At 41.7% G+C, this 14,496-nt stretch overlaps 1 protein-coding gene and 1 long non-coding RNA gene across 36 annotated transcripts in view; one reads left to right on the forward strand and one right to left on the reverse strand.

The window, feature by feature from the left end:
* Window positions 1-1,126: 1,126 nt before the first annotated feature.
* Window positions 1,127-11,618, reverse strand: LOC132657784 (uncharacterized). Its single transcript, XR_009596425.1, has 2 exons — window positions 11,001-11,618; window positions 1,127-3,812 (listed from the first exon to the last, which is right to left on the reverse strand). It is a non-coding gene; the product is annotated as an uncharacterized LOC132657784 (long non-coding RNA).
* LOC105605886 (zinc finger protein 420-like) overlaps window positions 10,606-14,496 on the forward strand; it is a 46,157-nt gene continuing 42,266 nt past the window's right edge. For 28 of the 35 annotated variants that reach the window (XM_060398876.1, XM_060398903.1, XM_042231108.2 and 25 more), the window contains exons 1-3: window positions 10,606-10,689; window positions 11,304-11,425; window positions 11,967-12,053. The gene's annotated coding sequence lies outside the window, so the exon portion shown is untranslated. Of the gene's footprint in view, window positions 11,177-11,303; window positions 11,426-11,966; window positions 12,054-14,496 lie in introns of all 35 variants that reach the window. The other 7 variants (XM_060398883.1, XM_060398885.1, XM_060398877.1 and 4 more) reach the window with 2 other exon arrangements.

The raw sequence follows: 14,496 nt of genomic DNA on the forward strand, positions 1-14,496 counted from the left end.
TTAACATGTACAGTACATGGTAAAATCTGCAAAAGAGGCCAATGAGTGGAAATCAGTTCTTACTTTTTATAGTACATTTAAAACTAAATGAGCACCTCCTTGAAAACTTAAGTGTTTGGGAATGGAATGGAAAGTTCAGAAAGAGATCTCAGGACTAGATGGTGTTTCATATCATTGTCTGTTTTATCTTTTTTCTTCTTTTTCAGTTTCTTTTTCTTTTTTAATTCTTTTCATTGTTTCTAGGCTTTCCATTATCTATTTAAGCCATGAAATCAAGGTTACTAATATTTTTTGTCTTTCCTCCTTGGTTGCAAGTTGCGTCTTGCAGGATCTTAGTTCCTGAGGATCAATTGAACGTAAAACCCCTGCAGTAGAAATGCACGGTCTTAAGCACTGGACCACCAGGAAAGTCCCAACTTTACTAATTTTGATTCATTATTTATTTTGGAAACAATATTTAATGTAGGCAATTAGAGACCAAGAATTGGCTCCAAATAGCTTTCCATTGATTTATCAGAATATTATTTCTACTGAAATGATATTTTTCTTCTCCTTTTGTGTGAAAATAAAAACTCTGCTCAGGGCCTATTGGTGAAATGTATTTTCATACCAGGGACAGTTGACCTTCAAGGTTGTGGCCATCAAATTCACTCCTGAGGCATGAGAATTCCTGAACCCTGTTCAGAAGGCCTTGTACAGGGATGTGATGATAGAGACCCTCAGAAACGTGCTCTCTGTGGGTAAGAATAACTTGCCTCTGAAGTTTGGGATCTGCCCTGGGGGTGTGTCTCTGCATTTTCTCTGTATGCCTCTTGGTAGCCCGTTTTTAGTGACTGAGCTCAAAGCCCTGTTGACTCAGACATGAAAAGCCTCATGATTGGCATTAGGAATTTAAACTTGTCCTTTCTTCAGGTGATCTGCCCACTACATGGTACACAAGGAGTTTTTCCAGAGCTTAAGTATTTGTAAAGTTGATTTCAAACTTTTGAAATATCCAATTTCCTATTTTCTACCCCTATGGTCTTGGTTTAGTAGTTCTTTAAAAGTAATAGATATTTGCATATTGTACTATTCCTTATGCATTCAGAAGGAGGTAGAGAGGGAATGAATACGTGAAGTACTGTTCTTTCCATCTTCAATGCTTTAATCAATATTCACACCTTGGAATTCATCAGAGAATTCATACTGGAAAGAGACGTAAGAAGTGTGGCAAAGTCTTTAGTTGGAGTTGGGGCCTTATAATTCATCAATCCATAACGGACAGAAACCATAGAAATGTAATGAGGGTGGGAAACCTTTAGTGCATGTTTAGTCTTAACTGACCATCAAGCAGTTAAGACATATAGGAGAGAAGCTCTTTAAATGTATGTGGCAAAGCCTTTAGTTACAGATCTTATTTTACAGTTCATCGGAGAATTCATACTGGAGAAAAACCATATATATGTGATGTTTGTGGCCAGTGCTTTACTCAAAAGGTGAGCCTTGGAATTCTTCAGAGAATTCATACCAGAGAGAAAACTTACAAATGTAATGAGTGTGACCAAGATTTAAATGCACATTGAGCTCTAACCAACCATCAAGCAGTTCATACAGGAAAGAAATCATATAAGTGTAATTTACGTGGCAAAGCCTTCTGTCACAGGTTTTATATTACGGGTCATTGGAGAATTCATATTGGAGAGAAACCATATAAATATGGTGTGTGTGGTCGGTGCTTTACTCAAAATACACAACTTGGAATTCATCTGGGAGTTCATGCTGGAGAGAAACCATATAAATGTGATGTATTTGGCAAAGACTTTAGTCAAAATGCACACCTTACAGTTCATCAGAGAATTCATACTGGAGTTCAGTTCAGTTCAGTTCAGTTGCTCAGTCGTGTCCAACCGCAGTATGCCAGGCCTCCCTGTTCATCACCATCTCCTGGAGTTCACTCAGACTCAGGTCCATTGAGTCAGTGATGCCATCCAGCCATCTCATCCTTGGTCATCCCCTTCTCCTCCTGCCCTCAATCCCTCCCAGCATCAGGGTCTTTTCAAATGAGTCAGCTCTTCACATGAGGTGGCCAAAGTATCGGAGTTTCAGCTTCAACATCAGTCCTCCAATGAACACCCAGGACTGATCTCTATAGGATGGACGGGTTGGATCTCCTTGCAGTCCAAGGGACTCTCAAGAGTTTTCTCTAACACCACAGTTCAAAAGCATCAATTCTTCAGTGCTCAGCTTTCTTTATAGTCCAACTCTCACATCCATACATGACTACTGGAAAAACCATAGCGTTGACTAGACAAACCTTTGTTGGCAAAGTAATGCCTCTGCTTTTGAATATGCTGTCTAGGTTGGTCATAACTTTTCTTCCAAGGAGTAAGCGTCTTTTAATTTCATGGCTGCAATCACCATCTGCAGTGATTTGGAGCCCAGAAAAGTAAAGTCAGCCACTGTTTCCACTGGTTCCCCATCTATTTGCCATGAACTGATGGAACTGGATGTTATGATCTTAGTTTTCTGAATGTTGAGCTTTAAGCCAACTTTTTCACTCTCCTCTTTCAGTTTCATCAAGAGGCTCTTCTTCTTCACTTTCTGCAATAAAGATGCTCTCATCTGCTTATCTGAGGTTATTGATATTTCTCCTAGGAATCTTGACTCCAGCTTGTGCTTCTTCCAGTCCAGCATTTCTCATGATGTACTCTGCATATAAGTTAAATAAGCAGGGTGACAATATACAGCCTTGATGTCCTCCTTTTCCTCTTTGGAACCAGTCTGTTGTTCCATGTCCAGTTCTAACTGTTGCTTCCTGACCTGCATACAGGTTTCTCAAGAGGCAGGTTAGGTGGTCTGTTATTCCTATCTGTTTCAGAATTTTCCACAGTTTATTTTGATCCACACAGTCAAAGGCTTTGGCATAGTCAATAAAGCAGAAATAGATGTTTTTCTGGAACTCTCTTGCTTTTTCCATGATCCAGCAGATGTTGGCAATTTGATCTCTCCTTCCTCTGCCTTTTTTAAATCCAGCTTGAACGTCTGGAAGTTCACAGTTCATGTATTTCTGAAGCCTGGCTTGGAGAATTTTAAGCATGACCTTACTAGTGTGTGAGATGAGTGCAATTGTGTGGTAGTTTGAGCATTCTTTGGGATTGGAATGAAAAGTGACCTTTTCCAGTCCTGTGGCCACTGCTGAGTTTTCCAAATTTGCTGGCATATTGAGTGCAGCACTTTCACAGCATCATCTTTCAGGATTTAAAATAGCTCAACTGGAATTCCATCACCTCCACTAGCTTTGTTCACAGTGATGCTTCCTAAGACCCACTTGACTTCACATTCCAGGATGTCTGGCTCTAGGTGAGTGATCACACCATCATGATTATCTGGGTCGTGAACATCTTTTTTGTATAGTTCTTCTGTGTATTCTTGCCACCTCTTCTTAATATCTTCTGCTTCTGTTATGTCCCTACCATTTCTGTCTTTTATTGAGCCCATCTTTGCATGAAATCTTCCCTTGATATCTCTAATTTTCTTGAAGAGATCTCTAGTCCTTCCCATTCTATTCTTTTCCTCTATTTCTTTGCCTTGATCACTGAGGAAGGCTTTTTTTATCTCTCCTTGCTATTCTTTGAAACTCTGCATTCAAATCAGTATATCTTTCCTTTTCTCCTTTGCTGTTTGCTTCTCTTCTTTTCACAGCTATTTGTAAGGCCTCCTCAGACAGCCATTTTGCCTTTTTGCATTTCTTTTTCCTGGGGATAGTCTTGATTCCTTTCTCCTGTACAGTGTCACGAACCTCCATCCATAATTCATCAGGCACTCTATATCTACTGGAGAGAAACCATATAAATGTGATATATGTGGCAAACCTTTAGTCAAAGTGCAAAGTTGTATTTCATCGGAGAATTAATACTGGAGAGAAACCATATGAATGTGAAATTTGTGGTCAGTCCTTTACTCAAAATGCCAACCTTGGAAGTCATCAGAGAATTCATACTGGAGAGAAATCTTACAAATGTAACGTGTGTGACAAAGCCTTTAGTCAAATTTCTGGTCTTATAATTCATCAGAGAACACATACTAGAAAGAAATCATACAAATATAATTAGTGTGAGAGAGCTTTCATTGCACATTCATCTGCAACTGACCATTAAGGAAAACGATATAAATATAATTTGTATGTCAAACCCTTCAGTCACAGGAATCGATTTGCAGATAATCAGTGAATCCATATGGAGTGAAACCTTACAGATGTAATAAATGCAGTAAAGTATATCATTCTTTTGACCTTCAGAAAAGTCAAACTGTAGGAAAACTGCACAAATACAGTGGGTGTGGCAGAGCTTTGGATTCTGAGTTCAGAACTAACTAACCGTCATGTAATGAATTCTGAGATCTTACCCATGTAGGGATTGTCACAAGTGTTTTAGAAGGCATTCAAACCTTGCAAATCGTGAAAACAAAAATCATACTGGAAAGAAGCCATACATGTAGAGTGCAGTAAATCTTAAGGGGACCATAAGGTTACCTGTACATGAGAGAAAGAATGTAAATGTAATATATGTGACCACTGCTTCAATACAAGTCTCATTAGTCACATCATCAGGGAATTCATAATCCAGAGAAAGGAAATATAATAAGTGGGGCAATGCACCAGGTAGCATTCAGGCCTAAAAAGACATCAGGTGATCCATACGCAAGAGACCTTACAAATGTATTCACTGTGGTGAGGCTTTTGTCAGGTGTTTCCATTTAGGCTTCATGAGAAAATTCATACTCTAATACACAGAAGCTATGTTGATGTAATGAGTGTGTCTTGACAACAGTCTTATAGAGAGCCTATAGACAACAGTCTCAATTTAAGATTCCGTAAAGAAGTCATTCTGAAGGAAAAGCTTACAAGTGATAATGAATGTGTAAAACCTTCACTCAGGGCTCATATCTCACCAATCATCAGATGATCCATACTAGGGAGATCCTTACAAGTGTATGTAATGTGGCAAGGCTTCTAGGTGCTGCCTTAAACTCAGGATTTACCAAATACTTAGAAATGCAATGACTATGGCAGTTTTCACAGTTACTACTCACTCTCTAGGTATGTAGGAATATATATCCTGGAGACAAGCCACACAAATGTGTTTGGAGGAAGGAGTTTTCTGAAACAGCAAAGTTTGGGGACGATACTAGAGCAACGCCTTACAGATGCAATCAGAGTGGAAAAAGTTTCACCTTGAGTTGAAGTATTATGCAATTAGAGTCCATATTGAAGAGAAGTCATGAACTGTGTAGGCAAGGGCTTTCTCAAGACATCAGAGTGTATTAGACTTAAAAATATATGTCTTCCAAAGAAACCACACAAAAGTTGTGTATGCTATTTTCTCTGAAATCAGGAAGAAGACAAGGGTGCCCACTCTCACCACAACTATTCAACATAGTTTTGGAAGTCCTAGCAGTGAGAGAAGAAAAAGAAATAAAAGGAATCCAGATTGGGAAAGAAGTAAAATTCTTATTGTTTGCAGATGACACGATCCTCTACATAGAAAACCCTACAGATAGCACCAGAAAATTACTAGAGCTAATCAATGAGTATAGTAAAGTTTCAGGATATAAAATTAATACTTAGAAATCTCTTGCATTCCTATATACTAACAACGAAAAAAGAGAAACTAAGGAAAAAGTCCCATTCACCATTGCAATGAAAAGAATAAAGTACTTATGAATAAGTTCACCTAAAGAAACAAAAAGACTTACATGTACAAAACTATAAAAGACTAGTGAAAGAAAGATGACACAAATAGATGGAGCAATATACCATGTTCGTGGATTGGAAGAATCAATATAGTGAAAATGAGTATTCTACCCAAAGGAATCTATAGATGGGAAGATGTTAATGTATGAAGTTTGAGCTGTAAAATGAGTAAGTTCTGGGGAGCTATGTGCAGCATTCTAACTGCAGTAAATTCTTCTGTGTTACTACATACTTTAAATTTGCCAGCAGAGTAAATCTTAAGTGTTCCCACCATACAAAACATGGGAACTGGGAGTTGATGGGTGTGTTGATGACTGGATTGTGATAAATATTTCACAGTGTATATATCTGTCAGATGGTCACATCATGCATAAGTATACACATATCCATTTGATTAGTTCTATCTTAGTAAGGCTGGAAAAGAAGAAAGTAGGAGGTGGGCTGGGTTTGCCACCTTTAATGGTGTTCAACCCATGTTTCCCATGAGATCCATGAAGCATTTTGCAAAACCATGTATGGTACCCCCTGCCCTATCAGACGTCCTCAGATACTTGTGTGGGTCCTAGTCCCAGGTATGTTCACAGTGCAGCAAATCTGATCTGGATCCTACATTGAGAACCAAGGCTCTTAGGCTCCACTTCTGAGACTGAGAACGGCCCCAGGGATGAGGAGGCCACTCTGCTCTGAGTGGGGATGGACCAGGGCCTGCTGTGTGACCTGAAGGGGATCATGGGGTCAGCGGAGGTGCCTCCTGCTGCTGGGTACATGAGGCCTCACCAGGAGGGGAGTGTGATCCGAGAGAAAGTGTGGGAAAGCTCCTGTGTCAGTCTCTGTGCCGGAATTGACTGTCCTGAGTCCCTCCTGAGATAGTGGGCACAGAGGACTGTCTGTTCCCCATGGAGGATGTCCCTGCATGTGTAGTTGGGGCTCAGGAACGGGGGATGCTGATTGTAGGTATTAAACACCATGTTTAACAGGGCTATGGGGATTTTCATTCCATCATCTATTTTTCACTATGAAGTCCAAGTTTACTGATATTTTTTTGTCTTCTTTGTCACATGGTGCAGCTTACAGAATCTTAGTTCCCTGAGTATGGATTGAACCTGAAACTCTGGAAATGGAAGTGCGAGGTTTTAACCACGGGACTGCCAGGGAAGTCCCCAACTTTACTAACCTTGGTTCATTGTTTTATTGTGGAATTAATAAATAAACTTTGGTTTTTGTTAATAACTACATACCTAAAATTAACTGCAGAGAAAATTTTTAAATAAAAACTAATTATTTAGGTGTTCTGGGTCTTTGTTGCTGCTTGGTCTTTCCTCTAGTTGCCAGCAGTGGGGGCTGTTCTCTAGTCATGGTGCATGGGATTCTCGTTGTGTCTTGTTGCAGAGGATGGGCTGTATGATATTTGGGCTTCAGTAGTTTCAGAATGTGGGCCTAGTAGTTTGGGCACTTAGGCGTTATAGCACAGGCTCAGTAGGTGTGTCACTTGATCTTAGTTGCCCCAAGGCATGTGGCATTATCCTGGAGCAGACCGCATGTCTTCCGCATTTGTGGGTGGATTCTTTACCATTGCGCCAGGAGAGATGCCCTCATATTATTTGTGAAGACAGGTATTTTATAGAGATTGGACTCAAAGTATTCTATATGTGTTTTTTATACGTCTACTACTTTTTCTTTTTTTTAAACTAATATAGTATTAGAGTTGAGATGTCCCTGTTGGTACAGTGGATAAGAATGTGTCTGCCAAGGCAGGGGATATGGGTTTGATCTCCCTGGTCCGAGAAGATTCTGCATGCCCGTAAGTAACTAAGCTCATCCACCACAACTACTGAGCCCATGCTCGAGAGCCTGTGAGCCAAAACTGCAGACCCCATGTGCTGCAACTACAGAAGCCTTGTGCCTGCAGTTCACCTACAACCTGTTCTCCGTAACAAAAGATGCCATTGCGGTGAGAAGCCCACTCACCACAACTACAGAGTATCTCCCGCTCAGTGCAACTAGAAAAAGCCACACAAAGTAACAAAGACCAGCACAACCTAAATAAATAAACAAGCTTTTAAAAAAAGGTAATATTGACACACATAAGTACAGTTGATTCATTTTCATGGCCCCAGAGATGCTGAAATACATCTGACTAAAAGTGATCATGGGAAAATGATTTAAAAATGTGTCAAGAGGCAACTCTTCATTTCAGTCAGTTGTGTATTTACATGTGCATGCATGTGTGCATGGATATGCAACTCCATGGTTTTATTACAAAACATCATCTCATAAATAAGCCTTGTACTTTTTAACAGTTGAAATTATCTCTTAAATATATTATGTACCCGTAAATTTTTTCTACCCTAGCACAGGAATGATTTAAATAGTAATGAGATTACTGATACTGTGTGTGGGGGAGGGGTTGAGGAGTGACCCTATACAATGACCTTTTATGGTCTTCCGTTGCTCTTCAAATTCCTTGTTATTTGAGGTTTCTCAGGGAACTCTTATTGATGGACTTTTATATTCTGTTACTTAACTGTTTGATTCCTTAGGTTCAAAGGAATTTGACTTGACTTGACTTGACTCCCTCCTCTTTTAGTATAAAAGGGGACTGAGTTCTAACTTGGATAAGATGGTTTTGTGGGTACAGTCCACCATATTTTTGGTTTGCTGACTTTCTGAATAAAGCCATTATTCCTGCCCCAGCAACTTGTCTCTCAATTATTGGCCTGTTGTGTGGAGAGCAGTAGAAGCTTAGAATGTGTACTAAAGGAACAATGCAGTTTTCATCAATTTTTAAAGATGTATTGCTCTTTTTGGCCACATGATGCAAAGAGCGGACTCAATGGAAAAGACCCTGATGCTGGGAAAGATTGTGGGCAGGAGAAGAGGGCGACAGAGGATGAGATGGCTGGATGGCATTACCCACTCAATGAACACAAGTTTGAGAAAACCCTGGGAGATAGTGAAGGACAGGAAAGCCTGGTGTGCTGCATTTCATGGAGTTGCAAAGAGTCAGATTCGACTTAGCAACTGATCAACGAAAATTGCTCTTATTAAAGCAATGGTTAGTAAACTCTGTCAAGTTCAAAATAAAAAAAAAAGGTACTGACGGAAGTTCCCATCACATACCTTAGTCCTCCACTCTCAGACTGTAGGTTTTGACCTTGTGTCTCTGGAACTGAGCCATGTGGAAAGAGGAAAAGTTGTGATACAGGATGTCACTGTAAAATGGTACATTTTCCCCAGGGATAGTTTTGTATTTCTTATTTTAGTTTGCAGTACAGAGAGAAATCCAGAAAAATTTGTTGTTTTCTTAAGATGGTTAGATTATTCTAATGGCAGGAAATGTTCTGCATCTAATTACCACCCTATAGGAACTCTTTGGAGACCCAGGTTCCCAACCCCTGAATTGCCAGGAGCAGGACAAGCAAGAACCTGCTGATAAAACCATTTATTTATTTACCGCACTTGAAAATATATGGGTTATTTTCAAATACCTTTTGGTATTGATGCTCACATAGTTTCACAGTAAGAAGAGAGCAGGCCCTGTATGATTTCAATACTTGTTATTTAGGCCGTGATACTTTTGCACCTTGTTTTATGTCATGTTCCAGTGTCTCCTGGTTAATAGTCTATGGGAACTTGAGTAAAATTTGTAGCCTGTTCTTGTGTGAAAATTGTATAAGTCTTAACTATGTTGAATTGGTTCACAATTCTTTTCAGGTCTAGTATATCCTACTTTCCTGTCCATTTTATTAATTTTTGAGAGTTTAATATTGAAATTCCAACTAAAAAATCTTAATTTGTCCACTGAAAAAATTGTAATATATAGTGGAACTGTCTGTAACTACTTTCAAAGCATCATGTAAACGTGTTGTCATACTTTCGTAATTTCAAAAATTTTTAAAAAGGAAAATAAAATCTTTATTGAAACTTTTCTACTTGTTAGGAGGACATATCCTAGTTTCTAACATACTGTCTCCAAAGTTATAAGCTTTTGCCTTAAAAGTATAACGGGGTGACACAGCGACCTGGGAAGGCCAGCGCCTCTGCCTGCATGGTGGTGTGGAGCCCTGCCGCAGCACTCCCTGCGGTCCGCGGAACCCACCAGAGCTTCCTCCTCTCCACTGTGCCCAGTGCATGTTTTTCTGGCATCCCGAGGGGGGAGCTCAAAGTGACCCAAATCCTCAAAATTTCCAGGAGGCTGTGGGGGAATATATAAAATTCAAATTAAATCGGAAGAATTTAAGGAGAAGAGAACTGTCTAGCAGCCAACAGGCACTAAAAGAAGAAATCAAAGGTAGGCACGGATTGCAGATTTTTAAGTCTGTCCCCAAACACTGACCATACCCTGGCTGCTTAGATGTCGTTGCTAAAACACTGGATAAACCTTATTAACAGGGGCTTCCCTTGTGGCTTAGCTGGTAAAGAATCTGCCTGCAATGCGGGAGACCTGGGTTAGATCCCTGGCTTGGGAAGATCCCACCCAGAAGGGAAAGACTACCCACTCCAGTATTCTGGCTTGGAGAATTCCATGGACTGTATTGACCATGGGGTCGCAGAGTCGGACACGACTGAGCGACTTTCACTGCTAGCACCGTTCTTTCCTCAACATATGACAAAAAGTTTATTTTGTTCATCGATATTTCCATATTGTAATTATAGAAGAATATGCTATCTATTTAGATGTTAAAGGCAACAAATTAAAAAAAAAAAAAACAAAACAGGCTGTAATTTATGGGGCATCACAGGACTGTTAAACACCTCCCGGGTCCCTTGTCCCGCCTAGCTCTCGCGCTGCAGACATGGACGCTCCTCGCCCCGCCCCTCGCCTGCAGCGAACCGCCCAGCCCCCGACCCGGAAGCTCCGCCTCGGAATCCGCGCGTGCGCAGTTTCCTGCGGAAGCGGAAGGCCGCGAGAGAAGGTCGCTGGGCGGTCCTTGAGGTTTTTTTCTCCTAGTGTAAAGGTATGCTGCGCGCTTAGCCGTCCAACCCGCCCTCGCCACTCCTATCTTCAGGGTCCTGTTGGTTCTGAGGCAGTAATATCCCGATAACCCGCCGTCCGCCCCAAATAAACCCAGAATCCGCGGTTTCAGGTCGAGTGTTCGAAATCGCTCTGAGGCTTGTCCTTGCCGTTTGCTTTTCGGCCTTCGGCCCCAGAGACACCGCCTTTCGGGATATTTTCCTGCTTAAAACTTAACCGTTAGTACCTACGCCTGTGCCTTGTAAAGTCCCGGGCGCGAGGGGGATTCGGGCACGCCCATCTCCATCGCCTCACCCTGTCGGCCCCTGGAGGTCGCGTCGACAGCCCCGCTCCGGAAGAAGCCGCGGCGTCCTCTCCCCGGTCCTGGGATTCTGGAGAGCTCGCCCGGCCCGAGACGCCCGTGGCTCCCAGCCTCTCTGCCCTCGCGTCTCCTCAGGCCGATCATTCTGCCCCGCAGGCCTCCCTTCCTGGTCAGTCCCTTTTCCTCACCCCTGGGCTGGAGGTGTGGCACCCAGTGTTTTTCCGTCGCGAGTCCGTCTAGTTGGAAAAGGTGCTCTTTTGATAGGCGGGCGTTTCATTTACTCATCATTTCTGTAGATACGTGGGCGAGTGGAATCAGAAGAAACAGTGACTGAGAGTGAAAGGCGAACTCAGAAGTGGAAAACAATGAGAGAACGGACGGGGTCGCCCAGGATGGCTGAGGCAGTTGCAAAGGGATGGTAAAATGAAATAGAATTAGCCCTTAATCAGCGGGTGGGTGAAAAAAAAAAAAATGGGCAAAGGCCTGGGATCTCCAGGAGTTGGAGACAAGGAGACAGGGGCCCCGCGTCTCCGGTAGGAGGGCTGACAGGGGTGATCCTAGGAGAGAAACAGGGATAGGTGTTGACTAGAAGACAAGAGAAGGAAGTAAGCGTAGACACCTGCAGTGCCCCAGAGTGGGCGTGTAACAGGGAGAGAAGGGGTGTGACTAGAAGGCAGAGAGGGTGCAGAGTTGGAGAAAGAAAAAGACAGATGTATAGATGTTTAGGACAATTAGAAGGGTGGGGGTGGGGAGAAGAGCAGCAAGAGGAGAAACAAGTTGCCGAGGAGGGCAGGACAGGTGTGAGGGAAGAAATAGGAGGGCAGAAACAGCATCCCACCTGAGGCAGTGGACACCAAAGGACTGTTCCACATAGTGAGGTCTTCCTGTTTTTGTGGTTGTGGCAAACGAAGGGGGGACTTTGATTCTAAGCCTGAAGCAGCCTGTTTTCCACTTGCCAGATCAACTTCTAAAAACTTACATTGTCTGAGGAAGAAGCTGGGAAGTGGAGGAAAAAAGGCAAGAAAAGAGGAATGGCTCTTTCTCAGGTAAAATCATATTCTCAGTTGATTCTCAGTCAGTCCTTCCTGAAATCCCTTCTTTGGACCTACTAATCATCTCTGACTCTGAAGTATCCTTCCTGACACCTGTACATACTCACACTCACCAGGGAACTTCCCTCAGGGCCTGTCATCTCCACTTAGATCCCATCTCCCCATGACCCAGTGGCCTGGACCTTGTGTTGGGGGCAGCATCCGGGGCAGGGCTTCACACCCACAGGTTTGAGAAGGGGTCTCAGTGCTGTTGGGCAGCAGGGATTGCCTCGGGTCCTTCTGGCTGTGCAGTCTGCTCTCTGTCAATCAGGATTAAGAAGCTGTGGGTGGAAGTCAGGTATTAACATGCACAGTACCTGGTAAAATCTGGAAGTAGACCTAAAAAGGGAAATTTGTTCTGAGGTAATTGAAGCTGAGTGAGTGAGTCACTGACTTCAAAATCTTGATTGGAAATGGGATTGAAAATTCTGAGTCAGGTATCAGTGACAGTGTGCTATTCCATCATCTGTTTGAAACTGTGACAAGAATCTAAATCTCTGAGAGCTGGAAATTCACTTTCATTGCCTTCATTGTTCAGATTTTGTCTTTTCACTGTGTTCATTTTGTGGTTTGGCACAGAGATGCTTTTACTTTTGATGCAGGTGAGGTTTCCTCTTCATTGTTTAACCCATAGATTCACCATTTGTTATGGCAGCTGTCTTTTTTCCACTGGGTTTTCTTAGCATCCTTGTCATTAGATTTTAAATATATGCAAATAGTTATTTCGGAACATTCTCTTCTGTTCCCTTGGTGTATAAATCCATCTTTATGCCAGTACTACACCAGCTGGATTATATTATGATATGGCTTGAAATTTTAGAAAGGGTCGCCTTCATCTTTCATCTTTGTACTTATTGAAGAGTATTTTTGCAGTTTGTGGTCCCCTTGAGATTCTTTATGACTTCTGGCAAGTTTTTTCTATTTCTGCAAACATTTCTATTGTACGTATCATAATAAATTCATTAAATCTGTGGAACACTTTGAGTAACTTGGAAATACAGAGTACTGAGAGTTCCAGTCCATGACTACTAGATTTATTTGTTTATTTTGGATTTCTTTTAGAAATGGTTAAGTAGTTTTCAGTGTATATGTTTCACCTCCTTGGTGAATTATTCTTAAATATTTCATCCATTTTTAATATAATAGTAAATAAAATTGTTATGTGATTTTCTTTTAACATTGTTCACTGTGTATAGAAATGCAGCTGACTTGCACGTTGACTGTTATATCTTGCAAGTTTGCTAAAATTGCTATTTGATGTGGCAGGAGGTTTTTTGTGTCTGTGTGGAATCTACAGTTTATACACAAAAGACCTTGTCCTATAGGGAAGAAGGTAGCTTTCTAATTTTTCACTTTGGGAAGCTGTGATTTCTTTTTCTTGTCAAATTGCTCTGGTTAGGGGTTTCAGTCCTTTGTTGAACAGTGATGCAGAGTGCACGTCCTTTCCTTCTCGATCTCAGAAGAAAAGTTTTCAGTCTTTCACCACTGAGAACAATGTTAGGTGTGCTCTTTTCATACATCATATATTTTAGTTTGAGATACTTGTTTTGAAAACAAAACAAAACCCCAAAATGGACAGGAATGTATCAAAAGTGTGAACAGAGATGAGATCTCAGGGCAGAGAGGAAAGCACAACATTAATAGTGGTTGAAAACCTCTTGTAATGGTACATAGAGATGAGAGCTTATGGTGAACAATGTCCGATTCATGATTTCTGAAAAAGAAGATATAGTTTTGGGACCAGGGACCAGGCTTGATCACTCAAGAGCTTTTGTGTAGCAGAGTTTTATTAAAGTATGAAATGGGACAGAGGAATCTTCTGACATAGACATCAGAAGGGGGATGGAGAATGCCCCCCCTCGCTAGTCTTAGCCAGGTACTGTATACTTTCTCAGTTAGTTGTTTCAGTAAGTCAAAAGAATGTCTCAAGGTCGTAAAGGTCTTACCAGACCCATGCCCAGAATTTACATTTTAAGATGACAGAATTAACCAGAAAGTTCTCAAGAAGGAGAAACCTGTCTTCAAGCAGAAAACATTGTTGTTATATTATCTTCAGTTCAGTGCAGTTGCTCAGTCGTGTCCGACTCTTTGCAACGCCATGAATTGCAGCACAAGAGGCTTCCCTGTCCATCACCAACTCCCGGACTTCACTCAAATTCATGTCCATCGAGTTGGTGATACCATCCAGCCATCTCATCCTCTGTTGTCCCCTTCTCCTCCTGCCCCCAATCCCTCCCAGCATCAGAGTCTTTTCCAATGAGACAGCTCTTCACATGAGGTGGCCAAAGTATCGGAGTTTCAGCTTTAGCATCGTTCCTTTCAACGAACACCCAGGACTGATCTCCTTTAGGATGGACTGGTTGGATCTCCTTGCAGTCCAAGGGACTCTCAAGAGTCT

This window comes from Ovis aries, chromosome 14 (assembly GCF_016772045.2).
Source record: "Ovis aries strain OAR_USU_Benz2616 breed Rambouillet chromosome 14, ARS-UI_Ramb_v3.0, whole genome shotgun sequence".
Lineage (NCBI taxonomy): Eukaryota > Metazoa > Chordata > Mammalia > Artiodactyla > Bovidae > Ovis > Ovis aries.